Genomic DNA, 22,598 nt, shown 5'->3' with positions numbered 1-22,598 from the left:
AGATATCAAAGACTTAACTTAGTCATCAGCTATAATCAGTAGATAGCAATGATTTCAGAGAGCCATCAGCTAACATCAGTAGATATCAAAGACTTAACTTAGTCATCAGCTATAATCAGTAGATAGCAATGATTTCAGAGAGCCATCAGCTAACATCAGTAGATAGCAATGAATTCACATAGTCATCAGCTATCTTCAGTAGATAGCAATGACTTAATATAGTCATCAGCTACATTCATTAGATATTAATGACTTATCATAGCCATCAGCTATCTTCAGTAGATAATAATGACATCACATATACATTACCTAACTTCAGTAGATAACAATGACTTCATAGAGCCAGCAGCTATCTTGAATAGATAGCAATAACTTCACATAGTCATTTAGCAAGGAGTGACATCACATCGCCATCAACTATCTTCAGTAGAGTCCCCACGAATACGCTCACACCCGGACCCCAACAATTTTTTTCCTTGATTATAGCTATACTATTATGTGATGTAGGCCTACATAATTGTTAAAGTTTGTTGAATTTTCAGATTGTCTGATTAGCAATATACTTGATGACCATGCATGATGACGGTGAGGTGACCAAGCAAATTGTATGCAAATTAGCTAATTTTCTATAATTGTTCTTCACGTGCAAAACATTGCAGACTCCACAGTTACAAACTTCAAACTATTCTCTACCTTCACAAGAAATCAGAGGAACTCCAGATATCTCTATCGAATTATAAAAAAACAGACATTTATTACGGTTCTTCCACACATGACACATTAGTTTAGTGGTGCTTTGGTCAACTTCAAAGGACCTTTCTAGAGGGCGCAAACATGATTCAACATCGACAGATTCGGAAAAATGAACCCTTTTTTATAATTTGGAATAGAGATCACGGTGACTCATTTCGGAATAAAGAACCCTATTTAGATTTCGGAATGAAGATTTTTTTTTTCATATTCCGAATAGAGAACTTTTTTTCATATTCGGAGTAGAGAACACGGTGACTTGTTTCGAAATAAAGAACCTTCATTCGATTTCGGAATAGAGAACCCATTTTTTCATATTCGGAATCGAGAACTTTTTTCATATTCGGAATAGAGAACCTTTTTGTTTTCGGAATAGAGAGCCTGTTTGTGTTTTGAGAATGTTCGGAATAGATAACCTTCGGAATAGAGAACCGTTCTTTTCGGAATAGAGAACCTTTAGTAACATTGTACACCCTTGGTCAGTGCACCCGATCTACTTTCGCCCCCAGGCACCCTGACTCAAAGTAAGCAGGGGAGTCGTTAGACCAATCTGATTGGGGGTGGGGGGGTATACGGCATATTTTGGTCTGTCTAATACAATTGTGAATTGTAGATCCCAATTTCATTTTTTCGCCAGGGCGCTTTTTGGCTTTTGTAATCTGCCGACAATCCTATATGTTTTGCCGACAACCGTCACATTTGCCGACAACAGTAAGAATTGGAGGAGGGGTGTCTCACCCCATACTACCTCACCCTCTTCTAGCGGCAGCCCGCAAAGTTACGTCACCGCAATCAAAAAGAAATGACTGGGCACCATACTAGCATATATTCCTTCCTTCCTATAGTTTCATGTTTTTGTCCTTTTGGGGCGTCCTCTTTCATGATATATCTTTTAATTTTCTCTTTTTAATGATGAACGTAACATTTATATTAAAAAACAGTTTATTAGTAAATGACCGATTTTGTTTGGAACAGAAATCGCATGTGCTCAAAATGGTTTGTGGTCGAATTGGCGTGGGACCGAATCGTTTTGGGTGCGAATTGACCTGGCCCTCAGGACGGGTATGGTCGAGGACTCAGGGAAGGTAATATGGATTCTGCATAAGGGGGTATAATACCATGATTTTGATCAGTATCCCTCTTCTTTTTTTGTTGTGGCACATTTATGAAGTACATGTTTCATAACAAACCATAATTTATTCTATTTAAGTAGAGTACATGAATAGAATACATTAAATCCTTTGTTATACTGTCTATAGAAAACTTATTCAGCAATGCATGCTAAATAACACTGAATAAATTAAATAAACTTTTCCACAATGGATGCATAGTCAATTTAATACTATGTACCTTCTATAATGTGTTGTTAGGAAAAGAGATTTAAAAGGCTATATGTCATCATAGGTCAGGTTATAGGTCACTTGGTTCAGGTCAAATTTAGGCATCCATTTTGAAAACTTGTGATAGTCTGTGATATCATAATGAGGCATCAATTTTGATATTTTGTCTTTTACTGAATATAATATTGGAAAGGTGGGAGGTGGATATACTAAAATACCTTGGGATGTAAATGGTGAGTACAATTTAGATTGCCTAGTTGAGATGGATTGGACACATAAATATAAATAGTTACCAAAATCACAAAAGTGAAGCTTACGAAAAACTACCTAATATGGTGGTATTGGTGACAAGAAATACATTTTTTTTTTCAACATTGCTGTAGTGTGGTTGTGGTAACCTGTTACCTATGGCTTAATTAAGTTTCAGTGAAAAAATGTCGCAAGTTAAAAAATATAGCTCAAAATTGAAAATAGAAGCATTTTAACCAGTTTGTTTTTTGATAGGTGTGGAGCACCAAGTTCATTAAGTCATAAAAGAAATCAGGAACCGCTTATTCCCATTTTACATATCAACATTATTTCCCTAATGTGATAACAACACATATCCAAAATGTTAACGAAATCCGTTGATAGTAAGCTTTCCAAAATGAAGTGAATTTAAAACACCAGTGATGTACCACCTTTTGGCTTCTACCTTTAAAAGCATGTAAGCTACATTGACACCGATGCCACCAAAATAGAACAAGAAGATTTTCCCCTTCATTTTGCATACCACTTTGTCCAATTGTTTTTCTCATTTCTTCACAAAATGCAAAAAAAAAGTACCCCCTTAAAGCCACAATTAATGCACGATTTTTTTTAAAACCTTTTTTGCAAATTTGTTGTATGTTTACACATGTGCCAAACTTACACTAAACTCATGTTAATTTGTTTCAGACAAATTTGGTGTGATTGCAGGACAACATAATAGAACATCTATGATTTTTACACATTTCAGATTTTTGCAGTATTTAGGGAGCGGTCATTATTTACGCCAGCAAGGGGGGGTGGAGGATTTCCATATTTTTTCTCGATTTTTTACGTTCCCCTTTCAGGTTCCCCCACCAATCAGGTAAAAAAAATTGATGTTCTCCTCTCCTAACTAAAAACAAGTCCTTGGTCTTTTTTGTTTTTGATTTGTTTTTATCGAATGCTTTCGGTTGGTACACTGTACAACTGATCATGTGATGCCGCATGTGCCGCGATGTAGGCCTACAAAAAGTATAAAAACAAGTTGGGGGAAATTATTATGGAGGGGAATACGTTTCTTGCCTTCCCTTTGAACATGAAATTGCTGCAAGAATATCATGGGCGTGCCCAAAGACATCGACAGGGGGGTCCAGCACACTTGTACTGGTTCTCACATTATCCAGTCAGAATGTTACAGCACTAAAATCATAGATTTACTTTTTAGAGTTAACAAGTCACTGTACAACTGATCATGTGATGCCGCGATGTAGGCCTACAAAAGTATAAAAACAAGTTGGAAATTATTATGGAGGGAATGACGTTTCTTGCTTCCCTTTGAACATGAAATTGCTGCAAGAATATCATGGGCGTGCCCAAAGACATCGACAGGGGGTCCAGGGGCTCAATGCTAGGCCTCTGTCGGGGTCTAGTGCTTCATTGGGAATGCCCCCCCCCCCCGGAAAATTGACATTCGACTATTTTGAACTAATTTGATGCATTCTGGTGTGATTTAGAAAACTAATAATGGTTAAAGGCATATGGCCTATAAAGTTAGGCGCACCAGGTGCATAACAGGAGGCTAGAAGGGGGGGGGACGGATTCCAGAAAAATGGATTATCTTCTTTTAAATTTGATTCCTGGTTGACCCACAAAAAGTGGGGAGTGAAAATGTTTATCATTTGGTGTCGGTTTCACCAAAGTATTGTCTTTTTTGGAATGAGCTAACAAAAATATAGACCAATTTAGTCATTTTTGGCGATATTAGCAACTTGGAAAAAAATTGACTAATTATTTTTGAAATTTTAGGTTAAAGCAATACAAAGGGGTCATCGGATATGCATGGGGGTAGTAACTTCAATTTTTTTTTTGTTCGTTCAAGACATTTTTTTTTTTTTGCAGCTTTGTCCCAAAAATGTAATTTGTACATGGTAAATGTTTGCAAACTGGCAAGTATATCAAGTTGCGATGGATATTTGGATATCTGAGACCTCTGATTTTTGACCTATGAACTCTTGAAATTAAAAGTAGGCACTAATGCGTGTTTTCAGTGATGGAGCCTCTTTTATAATCTTGAGCAGTTTCTTGCATTACAAAAGTTTGTATTACACTTTATATTATTGATATACAAGCTTTAATTTTAAGCTATTAGGAGCATTCAAAGTGAAGGCAGTTTCCATGGCAACGGCCCGCACACTTTCATCCCAGCACACTCTCATCCCGTACGCATTCGCCCTCTAAATAACAAGCTATTCTATGTTCAAAATGGGAAGAATGGGCCGGTCGGTCCAGTCGATTTTTTTTAAACCTTCAGCTTTTAAAAATCCTAACAAGTATTAAATACTGGTTCATCCATTAGGGAAATTGTCAATTTTTACTACTGGATACTTGTTAGATAATCAATTAAGACTAGTCTTTCAACAAAATTTAAATTAAAAAAAAACCATTTAGTTTCTAAATCTGTACAAATTTTTTTTAAAAATCCTCACTCGATTTTTTTTCTTTCTTCGATAAATGTTGGAGGTCAAGACAAAATGCGAAAAAATCCGGATAAAAGAACTTTTTCGACAGTGTCGGAGCCAAAACGCATAACGTAACAATTAGACCCTCTCCACTTTTTTCTTTCTTCGATAGGTATTAACATGATTAACCGTAAGTCAGGTCAACTCCATTTATGTAATTAGCATTTCAGGGACTTCGTGGGGATTCATTTAAATTCTGGACTTGGGTGGTTTTTTAATCATATACAAAGACAATAATGTTGGAATGAGATTGCGCTATCATAAAATACCAAAGCGCATTACAATAGACTTAACTACAATGAACAAAAATCCGGATTGAAGAACTTTTCTGAGAGTGTCGGAGTCAAAACGTATAACGTAACAAAACAATTAGACCCCCTTGAATTTTTTTCTTTCTTCGATAAATATTAACCGGAGGTGAGGTCAAGCGAAAAATTCCGGATAAAAGAACTTTTTCGACAGTGTAACTTCCAAAACGCATAACGTAACAAAAATTAGATCCACTCGATTTTTGTTCTTTCTTCGATAAATATTAACTGGAGGTCAGGCCATGTCCATATATGCGAAAAAATCCGGATAAAAGGGCTTTTCCAACAGTGTAACCTCTAAAACGCATAAAAAAATGTATACAGCCCAATACGTAACAAAAAATTAGAACCACTCGAATTTTTTTCTTTCTTCAATAAATATTAACCGGAGGTCAAGTCATGTCCATATGTGCGAAAAAATCCGGATAAAAGAGCTTTTCCGACAGTGTAACCTCCAAAACGCATAACGTAACAAAAATTAGACCCACTCGAATTTTATCTTTCTTCGATAAATATTAACTGGAGGTCAGGTCCTGTCCATATATGCGAAAAAATCCGGATAAAAGAGCTTTTCCGACAGTGTTACCTCAAAAACGCATAAAAATATATAGAGCCCAATATTAGAGTCCGGAATAATAAAAATATAGAGTCCGGAATATTTCCGGACACTTTGGTTGGGGATGTTCGAGGAGCTAGTTTGCACCGCAAAAAAAGCACTCATGGCGCAAAATCCCAGAGGGGTGTAAACTAAGCCATGTTTCTTTGTCCAACAGCACCGGGTGAAGTGAGCTTCAATTTGTACTAATGTCAAGACTTGGACGATTTATCACACAAAGTATGGGGATGTATTGCACATTGATAGATGCCGGTGCGCCTGTTATAGGCATGATTTGATTAACCTGGTGCGACGTGTGCTATTAAAGGGCATTGCTCGGACAACATCATATCATTGGCAACCTAATATTATGATGACAATGAAAATGACTTCTTTTTTGAGAAAATACGACGTTTAAAATTGATATTCCGCAAAAACCAACTGTAAGCGGTGAGTTCCTTCGAACGAGACAGATTTGACCTAGAAAAAGTGTGACGTCATGAAATGAAATGTGCCTGCTTTGAGAGAATGGACTGTAAACACTCTCAATGCGCAGACCCAGCAAACACAAAACGTTTTCGACATCATTCGCAAAAGGTTATAAAAGGTTGTCAGGAAACGTTTAAATGTCGGGTTATATAAAGGGTATATTAAGAGTATAAAACGTTTTCATAACCTTTAAAATTCTATTCTATTCATTCTATTCATTCTATCTTTATTCTGGTAAGCTCTTTCAATACATAAGTACTGATCTCCCAAGAGGTCCAGATCAGACAATAATTACAAAATAAAAATGCAAAGAATACTATAATACAAAAATGAGGATATAAAAATAATACAGCAATGAAATAGCCAAAAATGCGATTTACCTAGCGAGATACAAGAGCATTATTTTGCCCAACGACAAGTTTCAATGAGGTGAAAAACAACAGGACAAATTATGGCTATTGCATCTCTGTATGGTTATCAAAGATGCCAAGAATATGTACAGTTTTAAATAAATTAGTGCAAAATATTTTCTTAAATTAAACTGCATACATTATACAAGCATGAGAATAAGATTATAATAAGATGAATCAATTTACCATTATAATATCATATTAAACAGAATTACAAAATGCATCATTTTTTGATAATCTACTGCTCAGCAAACAAAAATGTTTTACAGAAAACGTTTAAATGCTGGGTTATATAAAGGGTATAAAAACGTTTTAATAACATTCCAAAAACATTCTTGAAAACTTGATACAAAACATTTTAAACAGAATGTTATTTTGAGGTTGAAAAAATATTTTACGAAAAATGTTTGCCCAAAATATTTTCAATAACGTTTTAAAAACGTTTTCATGACCTTTATATAACCCGACATTTAAATGGTTTTAAAAGGTTTTGAAAAACAAAACTTTTTAAGAACATTTCTGTGTTTTTGCTGGGTTCAAATATTTTAACATAATATTATTTAAGTATTGACACAATATTTGGCAAAAATTTTTGCAAAAATAGTTTACAATAACATTTTTTGAAAATATTTAAAAATATTGTTGTAGTGTGTTTTCATACAAAACGTTTTAAAACGTTATCATAACCTTTATATAACCCGACATTTTAATGTTATTAAAACGTTTTTACCTAAACCAAAAGCCAAAATATAACTTATTTAAAATGTTTTTAAAACGTTTTTGTGTTTGCTGGAGAATGTATACGGTACTGTTGTTGTTATCAGAAAAAAAAACCTGAATCAAGTATTACAAATTTAATGGTTTTTAAACATATGGATAAAATCAGGCCGCTTCTTTATTATATATAAGTAAATTGTGATATTACAAATATTTGGACTAAAAAATAATATTTTGAGCTTAGAATTTGAGCGTGATCAATATTGTATTTATTATGTAAATAAACAATTTCAATGGGCCGGGAGCTAACATTTTGTTGACCAATGAAGGTCGCGCATTTATACATGGACGAACATGAAAAGAGCTCAAGGCTCATGTGTTATGTACTACTCGTGAACATAGGGAAACGGCGGGTAATTCCGAACGTGGGGTAATCCCGAACGGTGCTGTTGTAGCTAACCTGAGAAAGGTGACGCTCTCACACTACTCTGCAGCAAAAGCTACAACAAAGTTACATTCACAGAATGCACATTAAGGGTCAAGAGGTTAGCGGCTCTTCTCACAAAATATTAAAAACGAAATTAGACACTTTTGACTTTTGATCATCGGTTTTCGGATGCGTAGGGAATATTGTAGTGATGAACATGAAGAGGGGTGGATTGTACAATTGATATGACAATATGAAAATATGACGTGTCCATATCGTGTTGATATTAATAGCTTATCAGTACAAGTAATAAAAAGTAATACACGAGTGGTGGGGTAATCCCGAACGGCTATAGAAAACTGGAGAAATCTTCATTTTCTTATTTTGAACAGATCAATCAGGTCATAGACCCAACATTTGCGTGTGAAACTGGTTACCAAAAGAACCTCTCAGGAAATAACCCATATACGACTTTGGTATCGGTGACTAAATTACCAACCACTACCGCCAATTCATCCGGACTATTAACCTACTTATGTGCGTCAACAATATATTACTATATTATTTGTCTAGCCCAAAGAAGTGTGTGTTATTTTACTTACTTATTTACTTACCGAGCAAACCCTAAAGGTTTTACAGAAAACGTTTAATTGTCGGGTTTAACAAAGGTTATATAAAGTTGCTGAGTGAGGGGGAGCGAGTTGGCGTAGCGGTAGTTCCCTCGCCTTGCACCACTGAGGTCCCAGGTTCAAGCCCCGGCCGTGCCCAAGATCTGTATGTGCACTTGTTTTATCCTGGTCCATGCTCGCTCTCGCAGGTTTTCTCAGGGATCTCCGGTTTCCTCCTGCTTTAAAAATCGGTGATTAGTTGTTTGGTTATCACCCAATGGAATTTGGAGAGCTGCAGAAAATGGGTGGATGTTACAATCTAAATGCGGATAGGTTTGCGTCAGGTTCGGCTGCAACCAGCCTAGTTGATGCGATCTGATTGTGATGATTCACCACGCTGCGAAATTTTAGCGCTTTAAATCCTCCGGAAAAATGCGCTATATAAATTCCGAAATTTATTTATTATAAATTTATTTTATTTATTTATAAAGGAAGAGTACAAAACATTCAAACACATTTTTTGAAACTTGCTGCCCCGGGCGCCACAACCCCATAGCTACGCCACTGTTTATAAACGCTAAAATAAACCATTGAAGTGGACTATACCAGTTGAAATCCACACACCTCATATGCCCTTTATCTCACACGCAGGGGGTGTGTATTTCAAATGGAGATACTCATTCAGGTAACCTTATTTGAAATTCACATTCTCTGTCTGGAATATGGATAATTAACGGCGTGTACGTCGTGTTTTTCCGTCAACGATACTTACAATCATCATAAACATAATAAGCTAAAATCTTTCCTCTGAGCTAAATACAAAGTCCGAACCATTTAACATTTTTGGGCGGCAGATTCGTTTCGTATTTATTTATCTTCAACCAAGATATAATTTAGTTGTTTTATAAATAAAGTGGTTTGAGGTAGTATAGCCACGAATCCTGTCAACGGATGAAGTAATACTGGATATTCAAGATATTGTTTCCGAACCCTTGAACCTATACACTGTTGAGGAAGCAATGCGGTATTGGGGTATTCCAGTTGAAATCCATACACCCCTGTGTCTATGGAGTCACCCATTCAGGAAACCCCATTTGAAATTCACACTCCCTGTGTAGAAGACTAAGGTTATGTCTTACATATGGGGTGTACGGATTTCAACTGGAATAACATATTACAAAGTGAAACCCAACAGGTATCACCTAAAAACCCAAGCTAGTTTTAATTGTAAAGCTTCATATATTATGCCCCGTGTCATTTTGCACATTTTGCGGAGAGATTTACTTTTAAACAACAAAGCAATATGAGAAGTTGTACTTGATGCGATATTTATGTTCGGCTGAGAAACTAAAAATGGTGGAGAAGAAATGTCACTAATAATATGTGACTTTACGGGCAGTGACGGATCTAGACTTGTCGGGGGGGCAATTTCCGAAAAAAATATAAAACGTTACATTTGAGAACATTTCGTAGGTCGCAATACAAAGTGGCGTATGATGATATTGGTCATTTTTTATAAACTTGGCACAACGGTTTTAATTATCAAGTTCGTCAAATACACCAAGTGAGAAAGCTGATACATAATAAATAATCGTACCCCACCCCCAGCGGGCCACAAAGGGCTACAGCACAAAACAACTGCAAGCACAAGCATCCACGTGATCCGATTGCGCAATCATTCGAGCATATATATACATACGAAAACGCTGGCTGGGCAGCGTAAACGCCACGGCTTGCTATTCCCGGTCTTGTCCTTGTGTTTCAACCTGGAAGCGAACAAAACAACTTTTTTCTTCATCTTCTTCTTTCTTTCCTTCTTTCTGGCAAGAAAGCAGAAAAGGCGTTAGGATTAATAACGTGATTAATTATACAATTTATGAGCTAGTTGAAGCATTTCATGAATGTGACGTCACACTAAGGATGTTGGTACTGGTATAGAGTACCGAAGTGTGACGTCATAAAATTTTTTTTTGTATTTCAGCATTTTCATGACCATATTTCAGTAGAACATGATGAAAAACATCCACAGTCCAAATTTGGTGGGAATCGGATCATGAGGGCCCGAGATATGGCCGCATGAATACCTAATTAGCCCCATTGAAATCAGTGTAAATTGGCCCGGTTCATAACTGTTTGGAACCAGGCCAATTTACACTGATCTCAATGAGGCTAATAAGGTATTCATGCGGCCATATCTCGGGCCCTCATGATCCGATTCCCACCAAATTTGGACTGTGGATGTTTTTCATCATGCTCCACCGACACATGGTATTCAAACCGCTGAAATGCAAAAAAGTTTTCTGTGACGTCATCACTTCGGTACTCTATTGATCTAACGCCTGTTATTTTTATCAGGAATAATAGATTATAGGATATGTTATAGATCATTAATTGATCTCGTACTCTGATATGTAATGTGTTGTTTGTACTGTTTACCCCGCATGACTGCTCATATCCATAAGTACCAGACCTGAGCCCTGTTTATCAGGGACAGTCTGTGTAGCTCAGTGGTAAGAGCGCTCGCCCGACAAGCGAGAGGTCTGGGGTTCGAGTCCCCGCACAGGCAGGTATGTCCGGAGTTTTTACTCTGGTATATCTGCCTATGCATGTAATGTTTCCATTTATAAATTCATGTTTAATTGTGCTAGTGTGCGATGCGTAATTCTTCTTTCTCCTATATTGATATATTAAGAATGCGGTTAAGCATCATTAATTTGATCTCGTGCGCTAGTTTGTAATGTTTGAATATTTCCATGTTCCAGTGTATGATGCGTAGGCCTCTTCCCTTGTTTGCATATTTATATTAGGCCGGCTGGTAAGCATCATTAATTGATCTCGTACACTGGTATGTAATGTGTTGTTTGTACTGTTTACCCCACATGACTGCTCATATCCATAAGTACCAGACTTGAGCCCTGTTTATCAGGGACAGTCTGTGTAGCTCAGTGGTAAGAGCGCTCGCCCGACAAGCGAGAGGTCTGGGGTTCGAGTCCCCGCACAGGCAGGTATGTCCGGAGTTTTTACTCTGGTATATCTGCCTATGCATGTAATGTTTCCATTTGTAAATTCATGTTTAATTGTGCTAGTGTGCGATGCGTAATTCTTCTTTCTCCTGTATATTGATATATTAAGAATATGGTTAAGCATCATTAATTTGATCTCGTGCGCTAGTTTGTAATGTTTGAATGTTTCCATGTTCCAGTGTATGATGCGTAGGCCTCTTCCCTTGTTTTCTATTGTGGTTAACGCTAGGATGTTACATGGAAATCATGACGACACTATCCTATACGTTGAGGAAGTACAGTACAACTCTGAGACCATATTAGGTATTGTGATCTCAGGTACAACTATTACCTCTCTCCGCGTTAGAGTCGACTGCGGACGACAAGTTCACAACTTTTTTTTTAATTCAAAAATTTCAGAATTGTTCATTTTCATGTCCAAAATATTTGGATTCAGCATGTAAATGCTTTAATATGAGTACAAACAAGCCTAGTATTTGTTTTGTGGTTCTTAAGAAAGCTCTTAATATTTTGAGTTTTCAGCTTTTTGATATTTCCACCTCGATTGACCATTATTATAGTATAACTATAATTTATATAATGGTCAATCGAGGTGGAAATATTTTTACATCTTACGATGTTAAAACTTCAGCTGAAAAGTGTAGAAAATTTTCAAATCCAGTTGTGGTTTACATACTTTGGCCCTATTTGAGAACATTTCGTAGGTCGCAATACAAAGTGGCGTATGATGATATTGGTCATTTTTTATAAACTTGGCTCAACGGTTTTAATTACCAAGTTCTTCAAATACACCAACTGAGAAAGCTGATATATACATAATAAATAATCGTACCCCCTTCCCCCAGCAGGCCACAAAGGGCTACAGCACAAAACAACTGCAAGCACAAGCATCCCAAGTGATCCGATTGCGCAATCATTCGAGCATATATATACATACGAAAACGCTGGCTGGGCAGCGTAAACACCATGGCTTGCTATTCCCGGTCTTGTCCTTGTGTTTCAACCTGGAAGCGAACAAAACAACTTTTTTCTTCATCTTCTTCTTTCTTTCCTTCTTTCTGGCAAGAAAGCAGAAAAGGCGTTAGGATTAATAACGTGATTAATTATACAATTTATGAGCTAGTTGAAGCATTTCATGAATGTGACGTCACACTAAGGATGTTGGTACTGGTATTGATCTAACGCCTGTTATTTTTATCAGGAATAATAGATTATATGATATGTTATATTTCTTTTATTTTCTATTGTGGTTAACGCTAGGATGTTACATGGAAATCATGACGACACTATCCTATACGTTGAGGAAGTACAGTACAACTCTGAGACCATATTAGGTATTGTGATCTCAGGTACAACTATTACCTCTCTCCGCGTTAGAGTCGTCTGAGACCATATTAGGTATTGTGATCTCAGGTACAACTATTACCTCTCTCCGCGTTAGAGTCGACTGCGACGACAAGTTCAAAACTTTTTTTTTTAATTCAAAAATTTCAGAATTGTTCATTTTCATGTCCAAAATATTTGGATTCAGCATGTAAATGCTTTAATATGAGTACAAACAAGCCTAGTATTTGTTTTGTGGTTCTTAAGAAAGCTCTTAATATTTTGAGTTTTCAGCTTTTTGATATTTCCACCTCGATTGACCATTATTATAGTATAACTATAATTTATATAATGGTCAATCGAGGTGGAAATATTTTTACATCTTACGATGTTAAAACTTCAGCTGAAAAGTGTAGAAAATGTTCAAATCCAGTTGTGGTTTACATACTTTGGCCCTATTTGAGAACATTTCGTAGGTCGCAATACAAAGTGGCGTATGATGATATTGGTCATTTTTAATAAACTTGGCTCAACGGTTTTAATTACCAAGTTCTTCAAATACACCAACTGAGAAAGCTGATATATACATAATAAATAATCGTACCCACTTCCCCCCCAGCATGCCACAAAGCTTCTGCTTCTGCTTCTGCTCTTATACTGGCTGGACTCGTTTAGAGTATGATGCCAGGCTTGTGCGGGGGGTGTGAGGATTACTGACTTAGTTGCTGCTTAAAAGTGTTCAATGATGTTGCGTTTACAACAGTGTTGTCAAGGGCATTCCACTCAACCACAGTTTTGGGGAAAAATGAGTATTTGTGGATGTCCAGGCTACCGCACAAAACAACTGCAAGCACAAGCATCCCACGTGATCCGATTGCGCAATCATTCGAGCTTATATATACATACGAAAACGCTGGCTGGGCAGCGTAAACACCATGGCTTGCTATTCCCGGTCTTGTCCTTGTGTTTCAAACATGGACCTTCTTTGTTTCCTTCTCCCTGGCAAAAAAGCAGGTGGCATTAGGATTAATAACTTATTATATAATGTATGCATGTCAAAGGGCATATCTAACTCCATTCGAAGAGAATAATTATTACATTCCAAGTTGACATTCGTTGCAATTTTTTTTATTCGTATTTCTCCTGAAAAAAGAGCAATTGTGTTGGTAAAATGCTGGCTCGTACGGCCCCCCCCCGTTCGAAGCGAAATTAATTTCCAATGCAGCGACAGTATGAAGAGGACACTATATGTTCCCGAGCAATACATAACACATGAGCCCTTGGAGAGCTCTTTTGATGTTCATTCATTCTCGACCTTCATCACGAGAAATTGGGAATGGACAACAAAAGGTTAGCTCTCGGGCTATTGAAATTGTTTACTTGCATAATAAATACAATATGTCACGCACAAATTCTAAGCTCGTACGGAACATTGATCTAAAATATTTTTTTTTATTTTTCAGTCCAAATATTTCTCATCAAGTTGATGTAGATATGAATTGTAATATCACAATTTACTTAGAAATAATAAAGAAGCGGCCTGATTTTATCCATATGTGTAAACAATATTAGAGTTGTTTTTCTGATAACAAAAAAGTATACGTTCTGTGCATTGAGAGTGTTGACAGTCTATTCTCTCGAAGCTGGCACACTTCATTTCATGACATCACAGCAGTTTGTAGGTCAAATCTGAAGGAACTCAACGCTTACAGTTTGTTTTTGCGGAATATCAATTTTAAACGACTTATTTTCTCAAAAAAGGAGTCATTTTCATTGTCCTTATAATATATATTAGCTTGCCAATGAGTACAACTACGGAACAAGACAAGGACGGGGCTCAATGAAATTTATAAACCATAGGTTAAATTTGTTTTAAGTGCTCAAAAGAGAAGAAAAAAAATATCAAACGTAAGTTGAAATTAGCTTTTGCTTAAAGGAAATCTGTACCATAAACTAATCAATGGCTATATAGTTGCAGTAATAATAAAAACGACAAACAGTAAAAGTCCCAAGCTTATATACGTCCAAATAAAGGAGAAATTCTTAATTCCTTACGACAATCAGCGATCAGTTTGTAATCCATGGTGGCGGCCATATTGATACCCGATGTATTTTATTACGCTGTAACGGTACCCCGATTTTGAAACCAGCGAAATCCGTGCCACGCGCCTCGTCCCTCGTGAACTTTGGTGACACGAAGCGAATACTACCAAAGTTCAGATTCAACATTCGTTCAAAAGAAAACGCGACAATTTTTACCCATAAAACTACAGAAGAACATAAAAAATTTATTTTAAGTTATATTTATGATCAACAATGTCTTTTGAGAACGAAAAGTAAAAACAGCACTAAAAACCAAAATTCGCTCGCCGCGGGTCTGTGTGAAAGGTTACACTTCCGCTTGTGGCAGAAAGGATTCGCAAGCAGCTATCATGGCGGCTTCCCACGGCCCTGCAAGGTGCTTTAAAAACATGAATGAGGTGTGTTACGAGTCGTACTTGACTCAAGGCCAAAATCACCTTTTACCCGAACTCACACGAATGCACAACACAAATACACTGTTCGTTTAAGCTAACAAAATCTAAGTCTTTAATTGAAAGCAAGTTTCGTTTGGTACAATATAATGACTACAAATGCACATATACATTAATCAAATATAATCACTCTTTATCTATTTTGTACTTAGCCAGCATTCTTCTTCTTGGTGATCATAAAGTTCTTGTAATGTTCTGGACGACTGATGTAATATATCCCTATTCACTTGTCCTGCGACAATCAGCGAAGTCCTTTGTACACTTGCATTGATAACTCCTTGCGTATAAAATCCTTACACGAAAATGGTGTTCTCCAAACACGTTTACAACTCCTTGCGCAATTCTCCTATACTAAACTCCTTGCGCCGTCCTCCTATGCTAAACTCCTTGCGCCGTTCTCCAATGCTAAACTCCTTGCGCCGTTCTCCTATGCTAAACTCCTTGCGCAGTTCTCCAAATTTAACTCCTTGCGCTGCTTTCTCCAAACTTGGTGCTATTTCCACCTTTCACACAATATCTTCAGGAAGCAGGACTGCGATGCAGTTGTCCCCACTTATTTTGACAGTTGCGTTGAATCAAAATACCAGACTTCAGCAAGTCGACAGAAGAATATATTTCCTTTCTTGGGAGAATAACGTTCTTTGACGTATTCTAGATCTTCTCCGACAACACTGGTAAATAGTAGTACTTTGACTACATAAAATATTTCTGGTTTGTAATTTCCTTTCTTTCAAGGAATTGGACTGTAAGCATAGCCCAGATCGACACTATCAACTGTGTCAATAATTGTGTTTACATTTTCTTATATATCAAGCTTGGGAAAAACCCCATTCTATTCTGGGCCATTTACTGCCTTCACATTATGCTCAATCTGGGGAATTCCAAAGTCTTAATTATAACATTAACCTTTCACATGACATCACTTCCTGAGGGAAATCCCATTACATCACTTCCTGAGGGGAATCCCATATATGATGTCATCTCTTTACAATCTGAAGGGGGTTTCCAAATATTCCAAATTAGATATGATTCAACTTGTTTTGCTCAATTTGAGAGGGAATTCCCTAAAATGTCATCACTCATGTAACTTTGTAAACAAAGATAAATCATCAAATTAAATTACTCAGGGCACATCACACCCTCCCCTTAAAAGAAGAAAGTTTGAATGTAATGAAAACTTTCTTAAATGTTTTCTTCTGTTACATCAACTTCAACATAATATTAACTTCGAGTGCTTAACTCAACATACACAGTGACTACTTGTCACACAAGTTCCTTCTTAAAGGAATTTTTGTTTGTCAATTTTTATGCAATTCTGGACAAGGCATCAGCCATTACATTGTCTTTTCCCTTAATATGTTTGATGTCCAGATTGTACTCTTGCAAGGTCAAACTCCACCTCACCAGTCTTTGGTTTTGTTCTTCATCCTGTTGATGAAGGTGAGGGATTGTGATCTGTGAAAACAAGCACAGGGTATACTGTGGTACCCAAATACACATCAAAATGTAGCAATGCTAATAGCAATGCTAGACACTCCTTCTCAATTGTGGAGTAATTTCTCTGGTGCTTGTTGAATTTCCTTGAAAAGTAACAAATGGGGTGATCTATTTGATCTTCACCCTCTTGCATCACAACACCTCCACAGCCTATGTCACTGGCATCAACAGTCAACTTGAACTGCTTCTGAAAATCAGGTGCAGTAAGTACTGGTGAACTCATGAGTATTGATTTGACTTTGTGAAAAGCATTTTCACACTGTTCTGACCAAATGAATTTTGCATCTTTCTTCAACAAATCAGTCAAAGGACTTGCTATCTCTGAAAAGTTTGGACAGAACTTTCTATAATAGCCAACCATTCCTAGAAATCTCATGAGTGCCTTCTTGTTTACAGGTGTGGGGTATTGCTCAATTGCTTCAACTTTGGCTTTGATAGGTTTCACCTGACCTTGACCTACAACATATCCCAAGTATGTGACTGTGGCATGGCAAAACTCACTTTTTACCAGATTGACTGTTAACTGTACTTCAGACAGCTTCTTAAACAATTGATGGAGTTGTTCCATGTGTTGTTCCCAAGTTTGACTGTAAACAATCAAATCATCTACATACGCTTCACATCCCTCTATGTCTGCCACAATTTGATTTACCATTCTCTGAAATGTTGCAGGTGCGTTTTTCAACCCGAATGGCATAACTTTGTATTGGTAAAGACCAAATGGTGTACAAAAGCAGAAATCTCTTTGGCACGGTCTGTGAGTGGAACCTGCCAGTACCCTTTCAAAAGATCAAATTTGCTAACAAATTTTGCATTCCCAATTTTGTCTATGCAATCATCAATTCTTGGAATTGGGTACGAGTCTGTCTTTGAATGAACATTTGCAGCTCTCATGTCTGCGACCAATCGGTATGAACCATCAGGCTTGGGAACAAGAATACATGGTGAACTCCATTCACTACTACTTGGTTCTATGATATCATTGTCTAGCATATAATTAATCTCATTTTTGAGATGTTCCATTTTCAATGGATTGACTCTGTAAGGATGCTGCTTGATTGGTTTTGTATCACCAACATCTACATCATGAAATGCAGCATTTGTTCTACTTGGCGTATCAGGAAATATATTGTCAAATTTGTGAATCAAATTTGCAATTTGACTTTGTTGATATTGAGAAAGATGACCTAACTTTGAGTCCAAATTAGTGAGCACATCAGAATTGTTCAATTTTACATTATACTCTTTGTGCTCCAGCTCTTTATCCTGGTCAAATGTGACATCAGAATTGTCATCTTTACTCTTGTCTACATTGGCGATTTTGTATACATCGGCATGTTTGTCTACATTATCAGTATGTTTTACTGTACACACAGGTTTTGGAATGCCACTGTCACTTCTTTCAACATACTCTTTGAGCATATTTATGTGGCATAACTGCCTGCTCTTGCGTCTACCAGGAGTCTTGATAATATAATCCACTTCACCCACTTTTGACTCTACCTCACATGGGCCATGATATCTGGCTTGTAATGGGTGTCCTGGAATTGGAAACAGTACTAGAACTTTGTCACCTGGTTTGAACACTCTCTCTTTGGCATGTTGATCATACCATTGTTTCATTTTGGCCTGACCCTGTTTCAAGTTTTCTTTGGCGATATCAGTTGCTCTGTTAAGCCTATGCTTAAAATTGGAGACATAATCCAATAAATTGATATCTGATTTCTCATTGAGCCACTTTTCTTTCAACAACTTTACGGGCCCGCGCACTGTGTGTCCAAACACTAACTCAAAAGGACTAAATCCTAAAGTTTCCTGAACAGCTTCCCTTGCAGCAAACAACAACAAGTGTACTCCCTCATCCCAGTCCCTCTGAAATTCCAAACAGTATGTCCTGATCATGTTTTTCAATGTTTGGTGGAACCTTTCTAGTGCACCTTGTGATTCTGGATGGTATGCACTTGAGGTATACTGTTCTATACCTAATTGATACATGACCTGCTGAAATACTCCAGAAGTAAAGTTTGATCCCTGGTCTGACTGTATGGACTTGGGGAGCCCCACAAATGTGAAGAACTTGGTTAAAGCTTTCACTATGGTCACTGCTTTAATATTTCTCAAGGGTATGGCTTCAGGAAAGCGTGTTGACGCGCACATAATTGTCAGAAGGTACTGATTACCTGACTTAGTCTTTGGTAAGGGGCCTACACAATCAATAATAACCCTACTAAATGGTTCATCAAAGGCTGGAATTGGCTTTAATGGAGCAGGAGGTATTTTCTGATTTGGCTTCCCTACTACTTGGCATATGTGACATGTTTTGCAATATTCAGAAACATCTTTTCTGAGAGTGGGCCACCAGAAATGTCTCAGAATTCTTTCATGAGTTTTCTTAACACCCAAATGCCCTGCCATGGGACTATCATGTGCTATGTTAATAACTTCAGTGTGGTAGACTTTTGGTACCACAATTTGGTGCACTACCTTCCACTCTTCGTCGGCAGGTGCATCAGGGGGCCGCCATTTTCTCATTAGCACATCATCTTGTTTGTAAAAACAGACAGAATTTTGTTCTGCTTCTTCTAGGGTCAATGCCCTTTGATTGATCTCTTTGAGTTCTGGGTCATTTTGTTGCTCCAGAATTAGCTTGTCATGACTTAATGGGTCTTTTATGGTTTCCCCAAGTTGTTCATGCTCAGAGGCTGTGTCATTTGTAGGGGTATTTTTATCCCCAGGAGAAGGAAGTTTATCTTCTTTCTCATTCAACTTTGACACAAATGTGTCTTCCAAATTGTAGCCTAAGTCATCAATTTGGTTGTCCTCAATTGTTTCTAATGAGGCCTTCTTACTCATTGCCCGTGTCACTGCACATGCAGGAAATATCTCCTTTTCCTCACTACTATCATCCTGTAAACAGGGCTTATCTGTGACTATTGGGTCAGGAAAAACCTTCCCCCCTGCCAAATCATTTCCTAGCAACATGGACACTCCCTTGACTGGCAATTCATGTCTAACTCCTATGGTTACAGGACCAGAAACCAAGTCAGATGTCAAGTTAATTTTGTGGAGAGGTACATTAAGTATTTCCATCCCAATACCCTGGATCAAAGCATTACCAGCTGAACTATCCTCATTAAAGGCAAAGTTCCTTCCAGAATCATAGACCGTGCACAACACGTATCTCGCACAATCTTAATGGGCTTTGGACTACCATTATCACCAAGTGATACTACTCCCTCTAACACAAATGGTTCAAATTCTTCACACACCTTGTCTGTTTCACCTCCCTTTTGTGGGAATTCTTGTTTTTTGATTTGACTGACTTGTTTCTTTGACTCAAGTGACACTGCACATCCTACAGTATTACTAGCAGTTTGCTGCTGTTTTTGTGCATCTTGTTTGGCTTTTAAGCTCCGACACATGGTCACTGTATGTCCTGGTTTCTTACAGAAATTGCAAACTAATTGGGATTTAAATTCAGTCCCACCTGTTGGTCTGGTACCTGAACTCCATGGGGTCCCTCTACCACCAGCACTATGCTGTGAATTAGACCAGGATCTGTGATTAGACTGAGATCTCCTTCTTGTGTACCACCCTGATTTGCTCTAGGTTGGTTATGGCTGAACCTGTTTGAATAACTTCTGTTATGACTACTCGCATTCAATTTGTGAGTTAAGCCATAGTCGTCTGCCATTGTCGCCGCGTCACTTAGCGTCTTAATTTTGCTAGCGCTTTCATCCAAGTGGGTTTTAATGTCAGCGTGGACACATTTTTGAACTCTTCTATAAGAACCAATTGCTTAAGTTGGCCGAAATCATCTTTGACTTCTTTTGAACCAAGCCACCTGTCAAACATGTGTTCTTTTACTCTAGCAAATTCTACATGGGTTTGATCTGCTTGCTTTCTTGAATCTCTGAACTTTTGTCTGTATGCTTCAGGCACCAGTTCATAGGCCTTAAGGACTGCCTGTTTGACTTCTTCATAATTGTTACACTTCTCTATTGGTAGAGCTGAGTAAGTTTCCCTGGCCTTCCCCACAAAACTACTTTGTAACAGTAGCTTTGTAGCTACCTTTTCAAAATGTTGGAAATACTCGTCAACATCTTTTTCTTTGAATTTAGGCACCAGCTTTACATACTTTGTAACATCAAACCCTGACTTTGAGGAGAAACTTGATGAGTATTTGTCACCTAGCTTTGCCAACTTCTCTTGTTCAAACTTGTACTTTTCTTCAATTTCTTTTTGTTTCAAATTTTCTTCCATTTCCAACTTTTGTTTTTCAAGTTCCAATTTTGCTACCTTTTCCTTTTCTTCTGTTTCTAATTTGTGGTGCTCAAGCGCCATCTTTTCTTGGCGTGCTTTTTCTTCCATTTCTAATTTCTTGTTTTCCATGTCTAATCTTTCTTGTTTTTCTTTCTTTATTTTGCATATCTAGCTTTTGCATGTCCAACTGCAATTGCATTTTCATTTTTCCATTTCCACCTGAACTTCTAGTTCTTTCAACTTAACTGCATCCCCGATTTCAGTTTTGACCTCTTTTCTCTTGTCCAAAACGGATTCCTCAAAATACTCTTCATCAACCAAAACTTCAATCAAGGCATTTTTGATTATTTGTTTTCTGTTGGCTTGCTTTACATCCAATTCATAGTATTTTGCAAATGCTAATAAATCAGGTTTCTTCAACTTATCAAACTTCTCCCAATCTATAGTTTCAAGAAACTCTTCTGCTTTGAACTCTTCCATACTGTACTTTCACTTTCAAGACTCAGTATATTAATGTCAACTTTTTTACAGTGTATTTCCCGGACGACGAGCCCCCAATTTTGTTACGAGTCGTACTTGACTCAAGGCCAAAATCACCTTTTACCCGAACTCACACGAATGCACAACACAAATACACTGTTCGTTTAAGCTAACAAAATCTAAGTCTTTAATTGAAAGCAAGTTTCGTTTGGTACAATATAATGACTACAAATGCACATTATATACATTAATCAAATATAATCACTCTTTATCTATTTTGTACTTAGCCAGCATTCTTCTTCTTGGTGATCATAAAGTTCTTGTAATGTTCTGGACGACTGATGTAATATATCCCTATTCACTTGTCCTGCGACAATCAGCGAAGTCCTTTGTACACTTGCATTGATAACTCCTTGCGTATAAAATCCTTACACGAAAATGGTGTTCTCCAAACACGTTTACAACTCCTTGCGCAATTCTCCTATACTAAACTCCTTGCGCCGTCCTCCTATGCTAAACTCCTTGCGCCGTTCTCCTATGCTAAACTCCTTGCGCCGTTCTCCTATGCTAAACTCCTTGCGCAGTTCTCCAAATTTAACTCCTTGTGCTGCTTTCTCCAAACTTGGTGCTATTTCCACCTTTCACACAATATCTTCAGGAAGCAGGACTGCGATGCAGTTGTTCCCACTTATTTTGACAGTTGCGTTGAATCAAAATACCAGACTTCAGCAAGTCGACAGAAGAATATATTTCCTTTCTTGGGAGAATAACGTTCTTTGACGTATTCTAGATCTTCTCCGACAACACTGGTAAATAGTAGTACTTTGACTACATAAAATATTTCTGGTTTGTAATTTCCTTTCTTTCAAGGAATTGGACTGTAAGCATAGCCCAGATCAACACTATCAACTGTGTCAATAATTGTGTTTACATTTTCTTATATATCAAGCTTGGGAAAAACCCCATTCTATTCTGGGCCATTTACTGCCTTCACATTATGCTCAATCTGGGGAATTCCAAAGTCTTAATTATAACATTAACCTTTCACATGACATCACTTCCTGAGTGGAAATCCCATTACATCACT

General features: G+C 37.4%; 2 non-coding genes across 2 annotated transcripts; both read left to right on the top strand.

Moving 5' to 3' along the window:
• Positions 1-10,884: 10,884 nt before the first annotated feature.
• On the top strand, positions 10,885-10,957 carry Trnav-gac (transfer RNA valine (anticodon GAC)). Its single transcript has one exon. It is a non-coding gene; the product is annotated as a tRNA-Val (tRNA).
• A 365-nt stretch (positions 10,958-11,322) lies between these two features.
• Trnav-gac (transfer RNA valine (anticodon GAC)) lies at positions 11,323-11,395 on the top strand. The gene has a single exon. It is a non-coding gene; the product is annotated as a tRNA-Val (tRNA).
• The last annotated feature ends 11,203 nt before the right edge of the window (positions 11,396-22,598 follow it).

The sequence above is a fragment of the Amphiura filiformis genome, chromosome 10, assembly GCF_039555335.1.
Source record: "Amphiura filiformis chromosome 10, Afil_fr2py, whole genome shotgun sequence".
NCBI classification, from domain to species: domain Eukaryota; kingdom Metazoa; phylum Echinodermata; class Ophiuroidea; order Amphilepidida; family Amphiuridae; genus Amphiura; species Amphiura filiformis.
This window is presented reverse-complemented; position numbering and strand designations above follow the sequence as displayed.